Source organism: Bos indicus x Bos taurus, chromosome 14 (genome assembly GCF_003369695.1).
Source record: "Bos indicus x Bos taurus breed Angus x Brahman F1 hybrid chromosome 14, Bos_hybrid_MaternalHap_v2.0, whole genome shotgun sequence".
NCBI classification, from domain to species: Eukaryota; Metazoa; Chordata; class Mammalia; order Artiodactyla; family Bovidae; genus Bos; species Bos indicus x Bos taurus.
Window position 1 is genome coordinate 79,030,794 of NC_040089.1, and position 17,883 is coordinate 79,048,676.

Here is a 17,883-nt window from a genome sequence, read left to right on the forward strand (position 1 = left end):
TTCAGTCATGTCAGACTCTGCGACCTCAGAGACGGCAGCCCACCAGGCTCCCCCGTCCCTGGGATTCTCCAGGCAAGAACACTGGAGTGGGTTGCCATTTCCTTCTCCAATGCATGAAAGTGAAAAGTGGAAGTGAAGTCGCTCAGTCGTGTCCGACCCCTAGCGACCCCATGGACTGCAGCCCACCAGGCTCCTCCGTCCATGGGGTTTGCCAGGCAAGAGTGCTGGAGTGGGTGCCACTGCCTTCTCCAAATGGGCTTCCTAGGTGGCATTAATGGTAAAGAACCTGCCTGCCAGTGAAGGAAACATAAGAGATGTGGGTTTGATCCCAGGATTGGGAAGATCCCCTGTAGAAGGAAATGGTAACCCACTCCAGTGTTCTTGCCTGGAGAATCCCATGGACAGAGGAACCTGGCTGGCTGCAGTACATAGGGTCACAAAGAGTTAGACATGACTACAGCGACTTAGCATGCACTGGTTGAATATAAGGTATTAAAATATTTCAGTACTCTGACTTAATTCTAAAAGATAATCCATATGTTTTATATCAAATGTGAATGAACATCCTGCGAAGCATTTGAGGCTTGACCCATACCATGAAAAAAAAGAAAAAAGACATTACTGAATCTCAAGTTTAGGGAAATAAAGTTGTACAATTAATTATTATAATGTCTGTGTTTAAAGTATTTTGACTAATCATTTCATGTTTGATTTTTCATACTTTTAGTCATATATTTATTTCCAAATTATGATTTAAACATTTGTGTAAGCATGAATGAGACTATCTGATCAAAATAACAGATAAGCTAGAATGAGTAGACTTTGCAAGTTAAGACACAATTTTATACATTTAGAATATATCTCCATATATGTATACATTATACTTCATGAACGGTAAAAGCATTATATATGTATGAAGAAAGCTAGACATTCCACAAATGAAAAAAATTAGAAGTCATCTTCTATCAATTACTGTTATTTTTTGATATATAGCATTAGATACATCTAACCTATCACATATTTATGTATACATGTATATGTTTAAGTTTCATATAAAACACTCCTAAAATGCAATACCATTATATTCTCTATATTTCATTTGGTATTATTTGGCTCATTTAAAATCACGCTTTTTTCATGTAATATGCAAAACATTGCTGCTGTTATATATCTTCTATAATAGCATATCCATGCTCTATGACATGTTCTTTTTAAATGAGATACGTGTTCTTTCATTTTATGATGTGAAAGGAGAAAAAGCACCAAGGACATTTATTTCACGCCTTCCTCATTGCTGTTCGGTCGCTAAGCCGTGTCTTACTCTGTGACCTCATGAGCTGCAGTGCATCAGGCTTCCCTGTCCTTCACTATTTGCTGGAATATGCACAAACTCGTGTCTGTTGAGTCAGTGATGCTGTCTAACCATCTCATCTTCTGCCAACCCCTTCTCTTCTTGTCCTCAATCTTTCCCAGCATCAGAGTCTTTTCCAATGAGTCTGCTCTTTGCCTCAGGTGGGCAAAGTATTGGAGCTTCTGTTTCAGAGTCCTTCCAATGTTTATTCAGGATCGATTTCCTTAGGACTGACTGGTTTCATCTCCTTTCTGTCCAAGGGACTCTCAAAAGTCTTCTCCAACACCACAGTTCAAAATCATCAATTATTCAGCACTCAGCTTTCTTTATCATCCCTCACTTATATCAGTGCATGACTACTGGAAAAACTATAGCTTTACTATACGGACCTTGGTCAGCAAAGTGATGTCTCTGCTTTATAATACATCGTAGTTTTGTCATAGCTTTCCATCCAAAGATTAAGTGTCTTTTAATTTTGTGGCTGAAGTCACAGAGTGCAGTGATTTTGGAGCCCAAGAAAACAAAATCTGTTGCTTTTTTCACTTTTTCCCTGTTTGCCATGAAGTGATGGGACTGGATGCCATGATCTTCACTTTTTTAATGTTGAGTTTCAAGCCAGTTTTTTCACTCTCCTCTTTCACATACATCAAGAGACTCTTTACTTCCTCTTTGATTTCTGCCATTAGAGTGGTATCATCTGCAGGTTGGTATCAACTGAGGTGTTGATATTTCTCCCAACAGTCTTGATTCTAGCTCATGATTCATACAGCCTGGCATTTTGCATAATATACTCTTCATAGAATTTGAATAATCAGGGTAACAATATACAGTCTTGACATACTTCTTTCCCAATTTTGAGCCAGTCTGTCTTTCCATATCTGGTTCTAACTGTTGCTGCTTGTCCTGCACACAGGTTTCTTAAAAGACAAGTAAGTTGGTCTGGTGTTCCCATTTCTTTAAGATTTTTCAACAGTTTTTTTATGATCCATACAGTCAAAGGCTTTAGCATAGTCAATTAAGCAGAAGTAGATGTTTTCTTGGAATTCCATTGCTTTTTTTATGATCCAAAGGATGTTGGCAATTTGATCTCCTGTTCCTCTGCCTTTCCTAAATCTAGCTTGTACATCTGGAAGTTCTCAGTTCATGTACTGTTAAAGCCTAATTTGAAGGATTTTGAGCTTCCTTTGCTAGCATGTGAAATGAATGCAATCGTATGGTAGTTTAAAGATTCTTTGGCATTGTCTTTCCTTGGGACTGGAATGAAAACTGACCTTTCCATTCCAGTGGCCCCTGCTGAGTTTTCCAAATGTGCTAGTATGTTCAGTCAGCACTTTAATAGCATCATCTTTTAGGATTTGAAATAGCTCAGTTGGAATTCCATCATCTCCACTAGCCTTGTTCATAGTAATGCTTCTGAGTGAGTGAGTGAGTGAAGTTGCTCAGTCGTGTCTGACTCTTTGTGACCCCGTGGACTGTAGCCCCCCAGGCTCCTCCGTCCATGGGATTCTCCAGGCAAGAATACTGGAGAGGGTTGCCATTTCCTTCTCCAGAGGCCTTCATTAAAATAAGCCAATTTGAGAACAACTGCAACATGAGTGTTCTGGAAAAATGAAGAGATTAAAGATTTTACAGGACATATTGGTGGTCAAAGTTGAATTAGTTGTAGGGCAGGATGTAGGGCCAGTAAGACGGTGGTCATGATGGACTATTTGGTTGGGTAATATGAGTTCGACAAGAGGGGTGGGGGAAAGTGTTGAGGAGTAAAGTCTTAAAAGAATCAGAGTTGAAAACTTTTAGTTCTCCAGGAGTTTTTAGAAATATAATCCAGCTACAATTGTGGATATTATTTTCTTCATTAAAAAATTAAAACTACTGTTTAGAAGGGTTTTCAGGCTCTTTGTATCTTCTACAGATTTTATTAGGTTTTGTTTATAAAAATAAATATTCATAAGAACGGGTCTTGGGTCAAATAAATACACAATTTTTAATGCAATAGATACCCTCTTTTTTTTTAATAGATGATTGGTAATAGCTTCTTTTTTTCTTGCTGATTATACTAACTAAAACTATTTGATTATCTGTATTTTTCAATGATTCCTGAACACTTTATTACTATATGATTTGTATTTTAATATCTTTTGTTTATGCAAGGTCCTGTGTGGTTGACATTTATTGTATTAACTGCCCCAATTTTTCACATCTTCCTGGTTTCACACTATTTTCTAGTTTCTCTACACTGACAGTTAGCTTAACCATGCGACTTGTATTGGTCAAAACTGTAGCTCACAAACTTGACTGAAGCAGATTTGGGAAAAAAAAAAAAAAAAAAACTGTTACATTTTTACTCTGTCTTTCCTCCTTGTGATTGCCATGGGGAATCTTTTGCTAGTCTGTTATGATGAACGCATGGAGGAGATCAAAATCACTCATTGGCGGCCACTCTAACCCAGGCAGCACCCAGTTGACTTACCAGTTGACCAAAGACCCACAAGACAAGGTTAATCAAGCCAGGCACGTGGCAGCAGAACCACCCCAGGGACCCTTAGATTTCTATGCAGAAAGGAGCGTGTATTGTTACACAGCGCTGAGATTTAGTTATGCAGTGCTATTACAGTAACACGCAGCTGATACACTGGCTGAGACTCATACAAAGAGTGGTGTTCTTTCCGTACGACCAGCAAAGATGGATACAGAACTTCTCTGGAGATAGTTCTATTCTCCCAAATTTCCCCATTACAGGACATAATTCAAATACCAGAAACAAAATTATTAGCATTTTTGTATTTCAAATTTTGAGTTATTTTTTCAAAAAGTACTCTTCTCACTTCAGCTAGGCTCACTTGCACACTTCGTATTCCTCTGACTTCCACTAATGCCTGTTTCCTAACAATCCTTAAGTAGGTATCTTCATCGCAGCAACTGGTTCTGAATTCTAAACTAGGTATTCAAGAGCTAAATGTAGTTTATACTCCCTTTTGGCCTGGTCTTCTTCTTTATATTTCCTACCTCTCCTTTCATCTTCACATTTAATTAAGGAGTCTTGTGGATTCAAACCACTTTTAAGATGTGTCTTCTCTATAAGTGACTGTACCTTAATTTTGATCTAATAACTCTTAAGTAAAGTATTTAAAGAGTTTCCATCTATCAGTTCAATTCAGTTCAGTCACTCAGTCGTGTCTAACTCTTACTACAGCATGCCCTGCCCATCACCAACTTCTGGAGTTTACCCAAACTCATGTCCATTGAGTCAGTGATGCCATCCAACCATCTCATCCTCTGTCATCCCCTTCTCCTCCTGCCTTCAATCTTTCCCAGCACCAGGGTCTTTTCAAATGAGTCAGTTCTTTGCATCATGTGGACAAAGTATTAGAGTTTCAGCATCAGCATCAGTCCTTCCAATGAATATTCAGGACTGATTTACTTTAGGATGGACTGGTTGGATCTCCTTACAGTTCAAGGGACTCTCAAGAGTCTTCTCCAACACCACAGTTCAAAAGCATCAATTCTCCTGTGCTCAGCTTTCTTTATAGTCCAACTCTAACATCCATACATGACTACTGGAAAACCATAGCTTTGACCAGATGGACCTTTCTTGGCAAAGTAATGTCTCTGCTTTTTAATATGCTGTGTAGGTTCTGCTTCTAATCTTCAATTTTTTCAGACTGACCCTCAAATTTTTCATGATTCATCTTTCTGATATACCTATTTTAGCATGCTTAAAGTTTCTCTGTGACTACCAAATACCTGAAGCATAAAATTCAAAATTTTATATTGATGTAAAGGAATAGCTATATGCAGAGTACATCATGAGAAATGCAGGGCTGGAAGAAGCACAAGCTGGATGCAAGATTGCTGGAAGAAATATCAATAACTTTAGATATGCAGATGACACCACCCTTATGGCAGAAAGTGAAGAAGAACTAAAAGGCCTCTTGATGAAAGTGAAAGTGGAGAGTGAAAAAGTTGGCTTAAAGCTCAACATTCAGAAAACGAAGATCATGGCATCCGGTCCCATCACTTCATGGGAAATAGACGGGGAAACAGTGGAAACAGTGTCAGACTTTATTTTTCTGGGCTCCAAAATCACTGCAGATGGTGATTCCAGCCATGAAATTAAAAGACACTTACACCTTGGAAGGGAAGTTATGACCAACCTAGATAGCATACTCGAAAGCAGAGACATTACTTTGCCAACAAAGGTCCACGTAGTCAAGGCTATGGTTTTTCCAGTGGTCATGTATGGATGTAAGAGTTGGACTGTGAAGAAACCTGAGCACCGAAGAATTGATGCTTTTGAACTGTGGTGTTGGAGAAGACTCTTGAGAGTCCCTTGGACTACAAGGAGATCCAACCAGTCCATTCTAAAGGAGATCAGTCCTGGGTGTTCTTTGGAGGGACTGATGCTAAAGCTGAAACTCCAATACTTTGGCCACCTCATGCAAAGAGTTGACTCACTGGAAAAAACTCTGATGCTGGGAGGGATTAGGGGCAGGAGGAGAAGGGATGACAGAGGATGAGATGGCTGGATGGCATCACCGACTCAATGGACAAGAGTTTGGTTTAACTCCAGGAGTTTGTGATGGACAGGGAGGCCTGGCATGCTGCAATTCATGGGGTGGCAAAGAGTCGGACATGACTGAGTGACTGAACTGAACTGAAAGGAATAACCAATTGAAAATTGAATAACACAATAGACTAAAATATGCTTGGCCTCCTTCCTTCTACCTAGAGCCCAAATCTCAGGTGTAAAATGCACAAGTGTTCTGTGTGTGTGTGTGAGAGAGAGAGAGAGAGAGACTTATCAATGCTAAAAATCCAGAAAGTCTACTACAGGAGATGATGTCTATTTTCTGTTAGTTGCATGGAAGATGGTATTGGATCCATAGAATAAAACTTCCTGTGGAAACCACAGTTTCAATTCTGCTAGAGAAACGCTGCAACATATAAAGATGATCATAGGATAACTCTTATTTCAACTCTTTTTCTCAATGAGTAAATGTGAGATGCAACAGGGATCCAGAAGCAAACACAGGAGAGTTTAATTAGAGTGTTGCTTTAAGAAAAGCTGGGTCAACCTGACTGCAAGGTCCATGCTCTTAATAAAAATATGTTCCTATAAATAACAAGGAAGAACCATGCTATTTTCCAACTAGAATCTCCATTTACCATTATAAAATTCGGTATTGATCAGTTGAAGCCACATAAATAATAAAACAGAACACTGCAGGTAGATATAAATATACCCTCAGATATATAAACAAAGTGAAATTTGTTTTCAGTTGCTGAACCCTGATGCAGTTGTATATAGATGATTTAATTTTACAGTTGACAGACCAAGTCAAAATAACTGAGCCTGATATTATGAAGACCAGATCACTTTGGCTATTTAGCAATGAGCTTGACCTCTGCAGGTCTTAATGGAACAGATACACTTTGGTAAAAGAGCAAACTCTGTTTTAAGAAATGAAAAAAAAAAAAAAAACCCTCATGTAAACAAGTCGATATTGAGCAACCATATGAAAATTTTTTCAAATGCTCTTGTTCTATAATGTATAAAAGACTTTATTGAGTGATTGCCAACCTTTTGTCAGTACTTCATTGCTCAATAATTCCCTGGATTCTATTCTATAACTTCTCACCATGCTGTGGGTAACACACACAGGGCCACACACACACACAGGAGACACATGCCTGGGCTCATGAAAACTTACCTCTCTTTCTTCCAACCACGGAAATGAGTGTCTTGACCTTAGAAAATACTTTTCACCTACATGACAACATGAATAGATCAAATAGACTGACTCATTCTTGGAAGTGAAAAGTAATCTTAAAATTGAATGAAATACATCATTTAACAATTATTTGTTGATTATTTATTGGCGTGTACCTCTGATACCAGCACCAACATTGATATCATTGATTTGGTCCATTTTATTTACTTATTTATTTATTTGTTGAAGTATAGTTAATTTACAAGGTGTTAATTTCAGGTGTTCTGCAAATTGATTCAGTGTTATATATATATATATATATATATATATATATATATATTTTTTTTTTTTTTTCCCCTTTTGGACTCTTTCCTATAGGTTATTCAGTTGGGTTCAGTTCTGTCACTCAGTCGTGTCTGACTCTTTGCGACCCCATGAATCTCAGCATTCCAGGCCTCCCTGTCCATCACCAACTCCTGGAGTTCACTCAGACTCATGTCCATCGAGTCAGTGATGCCATCCAACCATCTCATCCTCTGTCGTCCCCTTCTCCTCCTGCCCCCAATCCCTCCTAGCATCAGAGTCTTTTCCAGTGAGTCAACTCTTCACATGAGGTGGCCAAAGTACTGGAGTTTCAGCTTTAGCATCATTCCTTCCAAAGAAATCCCAGGGCTGATCTCCTTCAGAATGGACTGGTTGGATCTCCATGCAGTCCAAGGGACTCTCAACAGTCTTCTCCAACACCACAGTTCAAAACCATCAATTCTTCAGTGCTCAGCTTTCTTCACAGTCCAACTCTCACATCCACACATGACTACTGGAAAAACCATAGCCTTGACTAGACGGACCTTTGTTGGCAAAGTAATGTCTCTGCTTTTCAATATGCTATCTATAGGTTGGACATAACTTTCCTTCCAAGGAGTAAGTGTCTTTTAATTTCATGGCTGCAGTCACCATCTGCAGTGATTTTGGAGCCCAAAAAAATGAAGTCTGACACTGTTTCCCCATCTATTTCCCATGAAGTGATGGGACTGGATGCCATGATCTTCGTTTTCTGAATGTTGACCTTTAAGCCAACTTTTTCACTCTCCACTTTCACTTTCATCAAGAGGCTTTTGAGTTCCTCTTCACTTTCTGCCATAAGGGTGGTGTCATCTGCATATCTGAGGTTATTGATATTTCTCTCGGCAATCTTGATTCCAGCTTGTGTTTCTTCTAGTCCAGCGTTTCTCATGATGTTCTCTGCATATAAGTTAAATAAGCAGGGTGACAGTATACAGCCTTGACAAACTCCTTTTCCTATTTGGAACCAGTCTGTTGTTCCATGTCCAGATCTAAGTGTTGCTTCCTGACCTACATACAAATTTTTCAAAAGGCAGGTCAGGTGGTCTGGTATTCCCATCTCTTTCAGAATTTTCCACAGTTTATTGTGATCCACACAGTCAAAGGCTTTGGCATAGTCAATAAAGCAGAAATAGATGTTTTTCTGGAACTCTATTGCTTTTTCCATGATCCAGCAGATTTGGCAATTTGATCTCTGGTTCCTCTGCCTTTTCTAAAACGAGCTTGAACATCAGGAAGTTCACGATTCACATATTGTTGAAGCCTGGCTTGGAGAATTTTGAGCACTACTTTACTAGCAAGGTATCAAATATAGTTCCTTGAGCATACAGTAGGACTTAGTCGCTCATGTATTTTATATATAGCAGTGTGTATCTGTTACTCCTAAGCTCCCAATTTAAATCCTTCCACCTACCTAACTTCATCCATTCCTCTTCAGTAACCATAAGTTTGTTTCTCTTATTCCTTTTTTTTGTCCTGTAAATAAGTTCACTTTTTTAGATTTTGCATGTAAATGATATTTGGCTTTCCTACTGTGTATTTGTCAATCCCAGTCTTCCAATATATCTCCCTACTTCCCCACTTTCCCCTCTGCTAACTATAAGTTTGTTTTGTACATCTATGACTCTAGTTCTGTTTTGTAAATAAATTTGTTTTTACCATTTTTTTAAGATTCCACATATAAATGATATCATATGATATTTGTATTCCTGTCGGATATTTCACTCAGTATGATAATCTGTAGCTTCATCTCTAGGTTGCTTCAAATGACATTATTTCATTACTTTTATAGCTGAGTAATATTCCATTTTGTATACACAATGCATCTTCCTTACCCACTCGTCTATCGAAGGAATAAAATGAGATGCAATGGTTACTGTATATAGCGCTGCAGTGAACACTGGGACATGAGAACCTTTTGAAATAAGAGTTTTCTCTGGATGTGTTCCCAGGAGTGGGGTTACAGGATCATGTGAAATTCCATTTTGGGGTTTGTAAGGAACCTCTATGCTGTTTTCCATAGTGGCTGATCTTCACTTTGGGATATAGTAATATCATTCTAGCTACTTATTTGACAAAATGTAATTTTAAAAAGTAACTGTATGTACTATGTACCTTTTGGTATTTAAAGGGCTACTTCTTACCTGACTCTGAAAATTTCGAATTGCTTTAAAAAAATTTGTCTTGATGAGCTCTTTGGGATATAGAGCAAATGTAAAGCTGGAGTTATTGTTCTTTACTCTGGGTAAATGTTCTTGAGGCATCAACTGAAAACTACCTTAAGAATAGTTGAGGAACATACTCAACATTAAACCTCTCTACCTAGTGAGTTTGTCTCATTATTGTGCCAGTTTGACTCTGTGAAAATGGAGAAAACTCTTCTCTTCCTGTGTATCCAACATAATGTAATTAGGGTGATGTGGAACTGTTCAGCTGCAAATGCAGAAGCAGCACGGGACACCTGCAGAACCAGTTCATCCTGGGTAAAACCATCTCCATAAGGTCTTTAAAAACACAAGCAATTTCATGCTTTGGCCAAAATGAAAGTTTCAAAATATAGTATCCTCTCTTGGAAGTTAACTAGATTTTATGTATTCTACAATAATGTGAAAGAAAATGAGTGCAGGCCATTTTATTTATAGATGAATACAAATAAAGGAAAAAATAAAATTTTGAATTAAATACTACTTGAGATGTATTCCATTTAATTCAAAAGACTATTTTTTGAAAATTATATCAGTAATTTAAGAATAATTTATATTTTTTGTAGGTTTATAATCTCTGGAAAGCAAAGAAACAGATATTCTATATACTAAATAACAATATAACATGGCAGAAATGATCTTTTCAAGAGTGTACATGGCTAGTTTAACTTGAAATACAATTTGAAAGTGAGGGCGATTTTATTTTTGTCACTTTAATGTATGGAGCAAGTTTTTACTTGAAAGTACTTATGCCTGTAGAGGAAACAGAAAAAAACATTCCTATATCATGGCAGAATGTAAACATTCACGCCATCTGAATAGATAGGGTATGAATGAATATTAGTTCTGTGCTCTTATTTGCTTGATGTTTCATAATTAACATCAAAATTAATTATTTTATAATATAATATATAACACATTGTGATAAATACAACTTTCACCCATTTATTATTTATGTTGCTATTACTCTTAGGTTTATATTAGTGAATATTATCATAAGTGCAAGTCATATATGATGTAAGTAGGTAATGCAATTTATGAATTGCAGTCAAAAGCAAAAATATATATATAAATGTTAGTAATTTAAAACTCAGAGGATTCATTTTTTTAATTGAGGTACCATTGACATATAACATTATATTCATTTTAGGTATATAACATAATGATTCAGTATTTATACGATCATTACTATAAGCTTAATATCTATCACCCTGAAAAGTGAATGACGTCACTCAGTCGCATTCAATTCTTTGCAACCCCATGGACAGTAGCCCACCAGGCTCCTCCGACCAGGTTATTCTCCAGGCAAGAATACTGGAGTGGGTTGCCGTTTCCTTCTCCAGGGGATCTTCTCGACTCGGGGATTGAATCCAGGTCTCTCGAACTGCAGGCAGAAGCTGTACCATCTGAGCCACGAGGGAAGCCTCCGTCACCATACACAGTTATAACGTTTTTCTTATGATGAGAAATTTTAAGACATCATATTTAAAATTTGTAGTTTCCTGTTGAATTCAGGATAATGAAGAATGTTTCATGAATGAAGAGAAAAAACATGTTTTCAGAAATTTGCTTGTTAAAGAACTTGATATTTTAATTGCATATGTATTAACTTAATGAATACAAAGCAGAATAGTCATAAACTGTCAAAGTTTGGGGCACAGCTGCTTTAAAAACTGAGTTTGAGCATTTATTTATACAACTGTGACTATGGCGGATCCTTTAGTCAGTAATGTGATTTTTCCCCCATCAGGCTGTGTAAAGCCATCATTTACTAATTAATCCACACAGAGATTAATTAGGAAAGGCAAGAGGTTATTATCCCCCCATTTTACAGATGAAGGAGCAAAGATAAGAGAGGTGAAGATATATGCCACAGGCCCCAATTAATGGTGGCACATTTTACTTACTACTGCCATTTTCTGAGGGCCTCAAAGCACTAGACTGAATCATTAATCCTCTCAATTTTGCTCTGCACTTGGTAGGGGACAGGTACAATTATCCTCATCTTACCTCTAAGGAGAATGCACTGCTCTCACATCAAAGCTTACCCAGGGTATTTGGCAGAATTTAGAATTAATTGCAACTTTTTAATTTGTAAAAGTTATTCTTTGCCTTGTGTCAGGATAATACCTCTTTGCTAATTGGAATCTGGAAATTTAGATGCAGATAAAAGTGTTTTGATATACTGTCTTATTTTCAACCATTGTATAACAGCTTCTCCCAGTTTTTTAAAATAATGAATGAATATTTAAAATAACAACTCTTCAGACTGATGATACCCTCAAGCAAAATACAACCGGATGTTTCACCGCCTTCAAAGTTGCTGCAACAGAATACCACAATCTCTGTGGTTTATACAAAAGAGAACTGTCTCACATTTCTGGGGGCGAGGAAGTACAAGATCTAGGTGAGGGCAGATTTGGTTTCTGGTGACAACCTACATGTTCATAGATGGCTTTCTTCTCACTGTGTCCTCATGTGGCAGAAGTGTGACCAGTCTGTCTGGAGCCTCTTCTTTACTTCACTCGCTCAGCTGTGTTTGATTTTTTCCGACCTCATGGACTGCAGCGTGCCGGGCCTCCCTGTCCATCACCAAATCCTAGAGTTTACTCAAACTCATGTCCATAGAGTCGGTGATGCCATTCAACCATCTCATCCTCTATCATCTGTTGGGGGCCAGCATGAGGTACTCCGCCCATGGCAAAGGTCATAAGGAAGGAGGCTCGACAAACGCAAAGGTGGGATTGAGCCTCAGGAGTCCCCCTGGAAATCCTCGAGCATCTACCCCCATAACCAGAGCCTGCCTACTTTACTACTTTGTGCTCTCCCCTACACCTCTGACTTTACGGGGGGCTGTCCCCCACCACCTCTTTCAGAGAAGAAGTAACTTAGAGCTCCAGTTAATAATAATTCCTGGGCGTGATAGGAGTGTTTCAACCTACAAACTCCTCTGAAGGTTCTCTAGCCAGCCTGACAGGCTTGTCCGGCCACATGTGATTGCTCACAGCCTCCCAACCGTGAGAGGCATGAGATGCTTTAAACCTTCTAAAAACAGGTTCCTTAGAAAAGTCAGAAAACTATTAGTATAAGTATAATGGGCTGATTAAAAATTGTATTGGTGAAGGGTTTTTCATTTGTTGAGCCAATGTTTGTTGCTAAGACTCCACATCCCCTGCCCTTACACACATTAATGAATATATAGAAGAAATAAGTATTAACCTTTGATATTAATCACATTAGACCTTAGGCTAAGTAAATTCTTTCCTTAACTAAAACCCACTACACCTTCACCCTATAGGAATGTAACTTTATTTGGGTGGCGTCTGTTTTAAGAATAATCACCCTTGGAGAAAAAAGTGTTCTGACCACTGTCACAAGGAGAGGGTCATAAATTGTCAGCAGGCTCTCCTGGCCAGAAGATGATGTAAATACCCCTAAGACCTCTGTATACATTTGTGTGAAGCACCTGACTTTAATAAAAGTCAGGACTGCTGTCCCCACGTGACTTTTGTATAACATCTCAGTGTATAAAAACAGACTCTGGAAAATAAAGAATTGGGATCAGTTTCTCGAAAGACTGGTCTCCCCATGTCGCTCTCTGTCTCTCACTCTGGCTGAGTCTCCATCTGGAGCGCGGAACCCGCCATGCTTACTAATTATGCCTGGGCTTCTAAGATCCGACCGGGGAGGCCTCAGTGTCTCCTCTCCTTCGGGAGAACGGAAGGACGCCTGCAGCCTACGTAAGTGGTGCAAACTTCTTGTCTTGAAGTTTTATTGGTCTCCTGCGTAAACCAAGCTACTCAGCCTCTTTTCTCCACTGAATTTTCCTACTGAGCTATCCTCATTCTATTACTCTTTATATCTTTGATGAATATTTAAATAGTCGCCTAAGCCGTCTCCCCTTCGAATACCCTGGATCAGCCGGGGCTGGACCCCGGCAATCATCCCCTTTCCCTCCCACTTTCAATGCTTCCCAGCATCAGGGTCTTTTCAAATGAGTCAGTTCTTTACATCAGGTGGCCAAAGTATGTAGTTTTAGCATCAGTCCTTCAAATGAATATTCAGGACTGATTTCCTTTACAATGCTTTGGTTGGATCTCCTTGCAGTCAAAGGGACTTTCAAGAGTCTTCTCCAACACCACAGTTCAAAAACATCAATCTTCAGCCCTCAGCTTCCTTTATAATCCAACTCTCACATCCATACATGACTACTGAAGAAACCAAAGGCATGACTAGATGGACTTTTATTGGCAAAGTAATGTTTCTGCTTTTTAATGTGCTAGCTAGGTTGGTTATAGCTTTTCTTCCAAGGAGCAAGCATATATTAATTTCAAGGCTGCAGCCTCCATCTGCAGAGATTTTGGAGCCCCCAAAATAAAGTCTCTCACTGTTTCCACTTATTCCCCATCTATTGCCATTAAGTGATGGGACCAGATGCCATGATATTAGTTTTCTGAATGTTGAGTTTTAAGCCAACTTTTTCACTCCCCTCTTTCACTTTCATCAAGAGGATCTTTAGTTCTTCACTTTCTGCCCTAAGGGTGGTTGTCCTCAGCATATCTGAGGTTATTGATATTTTCCCCAGCAATCTTGATTCCACCTTGTGCTTCTTCCAGTCCATCACGATGTACAGCAGCATATAAGTTAAATAAGCAGGGACACGGTATACAGCCTTGACGTACTCTTTTCCCGATTTAGAACCAGTCTGTTGTTCCATGTCCAGTTCTAACTGTTGCTTCTTGACCAACTAATCTTCTTGTTACAGATTTCTCAGGAGGCAGGTCAGGTGCTCTGATAGTCCCATCTCTTTAAGAATTTCCCACAGTTTGTTGTGATCCACACAGTCAAAGGCTTTGGCATAGTCAATAAAGCAGAAATAGATGTTTTTCTGGAGCTCTCTTTTTCTACAATCCAATCCTTTTAGCAGAAGTTGGCAATTTGATCTCTGGTTCTTCTGCCTTTGCTAAATCCAGCTTGAACATCTGGAAGTTCATGGTGCATGTACTGTTGAATCCTGACTTGGAGAATTTTGAGCATTACTTTGAGCGCGTGAGATGAGTGCAATTTTGCAGTAGTTTGAACATTTCTTGGCATTGTCTTTCTTTGGATTAGAATGAAAACTGACCTTTTCCAGTTCTGTGGACACTGCTGAGTTTTCCAAATTTGCTTGCATATTGAGTGTAGCACTGTCACAGCATCCTCTTTTAGGATTTGAAATAGCTCAACTGGAGTTCCATCATATCCACTAGCTTTGTTCGTAGGGATGCTTCTTAAGGCCCACTTAACTTTGTATTCCAGGATGGCTGGCTCTAGGTGAGTGATCATACCATCATGGGTGTATGGGTCATGAAGAACTTTTAAAATATTTTTCTACATTTTCTTGCCACCTCTTCTTATTATCTTCTGCTTCTGCTAGGTCCATACCATTTCTGTCCTTTATTGTGCCCATCTTTGCATGAAATATTCCCTTGGTATCTCTGATTTTCTTGAAGAGATCTCTAAATTTTTCCACTCAATTATTTTCCTCTATTTCTTTGCATTGATCACTGAGGAAGGCGTTCTTATTTCTCCTTGCTATTCTTTGGAACTCTGCATTCAAGTGGGTGTATCTTTCCTTTCTCCTTTGCCTTTAGCTTCTCTTCTTTTCTCAGCTATTTGTAAGGCCTCCTCAGACAACCATTTTGCCTTTTTGCATTTCTTTTTCTTGGGGATGGTCTTGATCACTGCCTTCTGTACAATGTCCTGAACCTCTGTCCATAGTTCTTCAGGTACTCTGTCTATCAGATCTAATAGTCACTTCCACTGTATAATCATAAGGGATTTGATTTAGGTCCTACCTGAATGGTCTAGTGGTTTTCCCTACTTTTTTCATTTTACGTCTGAATTTGGTAATAAGGAGTTCATGATCTGAGCCACAGTCAGCTCCCAGTCTTGTTTTGCTGACTGTATAGAGCTTCTCCATCTTTGGCTGCAAAGAGTATAATCGACCTGATTTTGGTGTTAGTCATCTGGTGATGTCTGTGTGTAGAGTCTTCTCTTGTGTTGTTGGAATAGTGTGCTTGCTATGACCAGTGCGTTCTCTTGGCAAAACTCTGTTAGCCTTTGCCCTGCTTCGTTTTGTACTCCAAGGCCAAAGTTGCCTGTTACTCCAGGTATCTCTTGACTTCCTACTTTTGCATTCCAGTCCCCTATAGTGAAAAGGAAACCTTTTTGAGATGTTAGTTCTAGAAGGTCTTCATAGAACTGTTCAGCTTCTTCAGCATTAGTGGTCAGGACATAGACTTGGATTACTGTGATATTGAATGGTTTGCCTTGATCATTCTGTCATTTTTGAGAGTGCATCCAAGTACAGCATTTCAGACTCTTTTGTTGACTATGATGGTCACTCTATTTCTTCTAAAGGATTCTTGCCCACCGTATTAGATATAATGGTCATCTGAATTAAATTCACCCATTCTAGTCCATTTTAGTTCGCTGATTCCTCAAATGTTGATGTTCACTCTTGCCATCTTCTGTTTGAAGAAGGAGCCTCTTCTATAAGGGCAATAATCCCATTCATGACCTAATCACCTCACCAAACACCCACCTTCTAATAACATCACATCAAGGATTAGAGTTAAACATATAAAGTGGGAAGCAAGGACACAAACCAGTCTATAGCACAAAAGGAAATGATTTTTGGTTTCAGTATATGAGGAATGCTGTGAGATGCCTGTATGAAGCATTTAAGTATAATGCTAATTTTGATTATACATCTTTACTACTGATTGCCCATGATGAAAGTTTATTATATCTTAATCAAAATATTTTTAAAATATACAAAATGGTTATGAATATCTCTTCTCTGGTCTTTAGTTCTAATTTTTATTTCTGTGCCTTTGAACATTGTTGAGAGTGTTTAATCACTAAGGATGAAGAATAAATACATGCTTTAGAAAAGGTAGTTAATTTATTCTTAAATGAACAACATTAAAAATTTTTCATAGTTTAACTAAAATATCAAAATATTCAGTAATAGTAAACTTACAAATTTTTAAAGCTGGAATAAGCCAAGACTTCTTGTCCATTATTCCCTTTTTAATTAGGAAATTGAATATCTGAAAAATGGCTTACTCAAGATTGCACAATTAAAGCTAGATACATGTTAAGAATATAGGGCTGTAAATTTTATTTCAGTACTTTTTCAGGTCAAATAAAAGTAAAACCTAGTGAATATCATATCCAGACAAACTGAATAACAATTTGTCTAGTAAGACTTGTCTATTAAGTACTTATTCTGAGACAAGTTTTAAATACCCCACATTAGCAGTAGAAGGCGTCATTCCCAGTCTCAGTGAGTGACAGTAGCATAATCAGAACAAAATTTGTAAATGCCAGTTTCCATACTTTTTGCACATGGTAGTATTGATAAGTCATTACGTTTTTTTTTTTTTTTAATATAGTTTTTTTGTGTATTCTTGCCACCTTTTCTTAATATATTCTGCTTCTGCTAGAAGAGTCGACTCATCAAAAAGACCCTGATGCTGGGAAAGTTTGAAGGCAGGAGAAGAAGGGGATGACAGAGGATGAGATGGTTGGATGGCACGATCATTTCAACAGACATGAGTTTGATCAAACTCCGAGAGATGGCGAAGGACAAGGAAACCTGGTGAGCTGCAATCCATGGGGCTGCAAAGAGTCGGAGATGTCTGAGTGACTGAACGACAGCAAGTATTGTTAAGTACGTCATGCACATTGATTTTTTTTTTTTTTTTTGAATCCAGTTTTGGCCTTTCTCTTTATATTAGTAGCTCATATTACTCATTAGTTCCAACTCCAAAATATCTCTTGAAATGCTTGCTTATCTCTTGGCCCTTCCTAAGGTCATTTGCTTGAGGAAAGACTTTATTGCTTACTACCTTGGATATTACAAACAAATTTCAGCTAGGCTTTTCCACTACACTCCCTACTCCTTACAGATTTTACATTGCATCCAAATTTATCTTCTAAATACAATAATGTCAACCATCAGTAGTGTATTTCATAGTGACCTATTAGTATTTCATAGTGACATATCACTTTTACAGAGTGACCTAATACATTGATTAAATCAATATATTCTATTTCTCGAAAATGTCAAGTGGGTGTCTGCTTCAGGAACTCTGTACTTCCTGTTCCCTTTCCTGGGCTGTTCTCGCTTCCATATCTTCTTGTGAATGAAGCCTTCTTGTTGAGTACTGCCCTAGGCCACAGGTGCGATGGCTTGCACCAGGGTTGCAGAAGTGGAGCCCAGAAC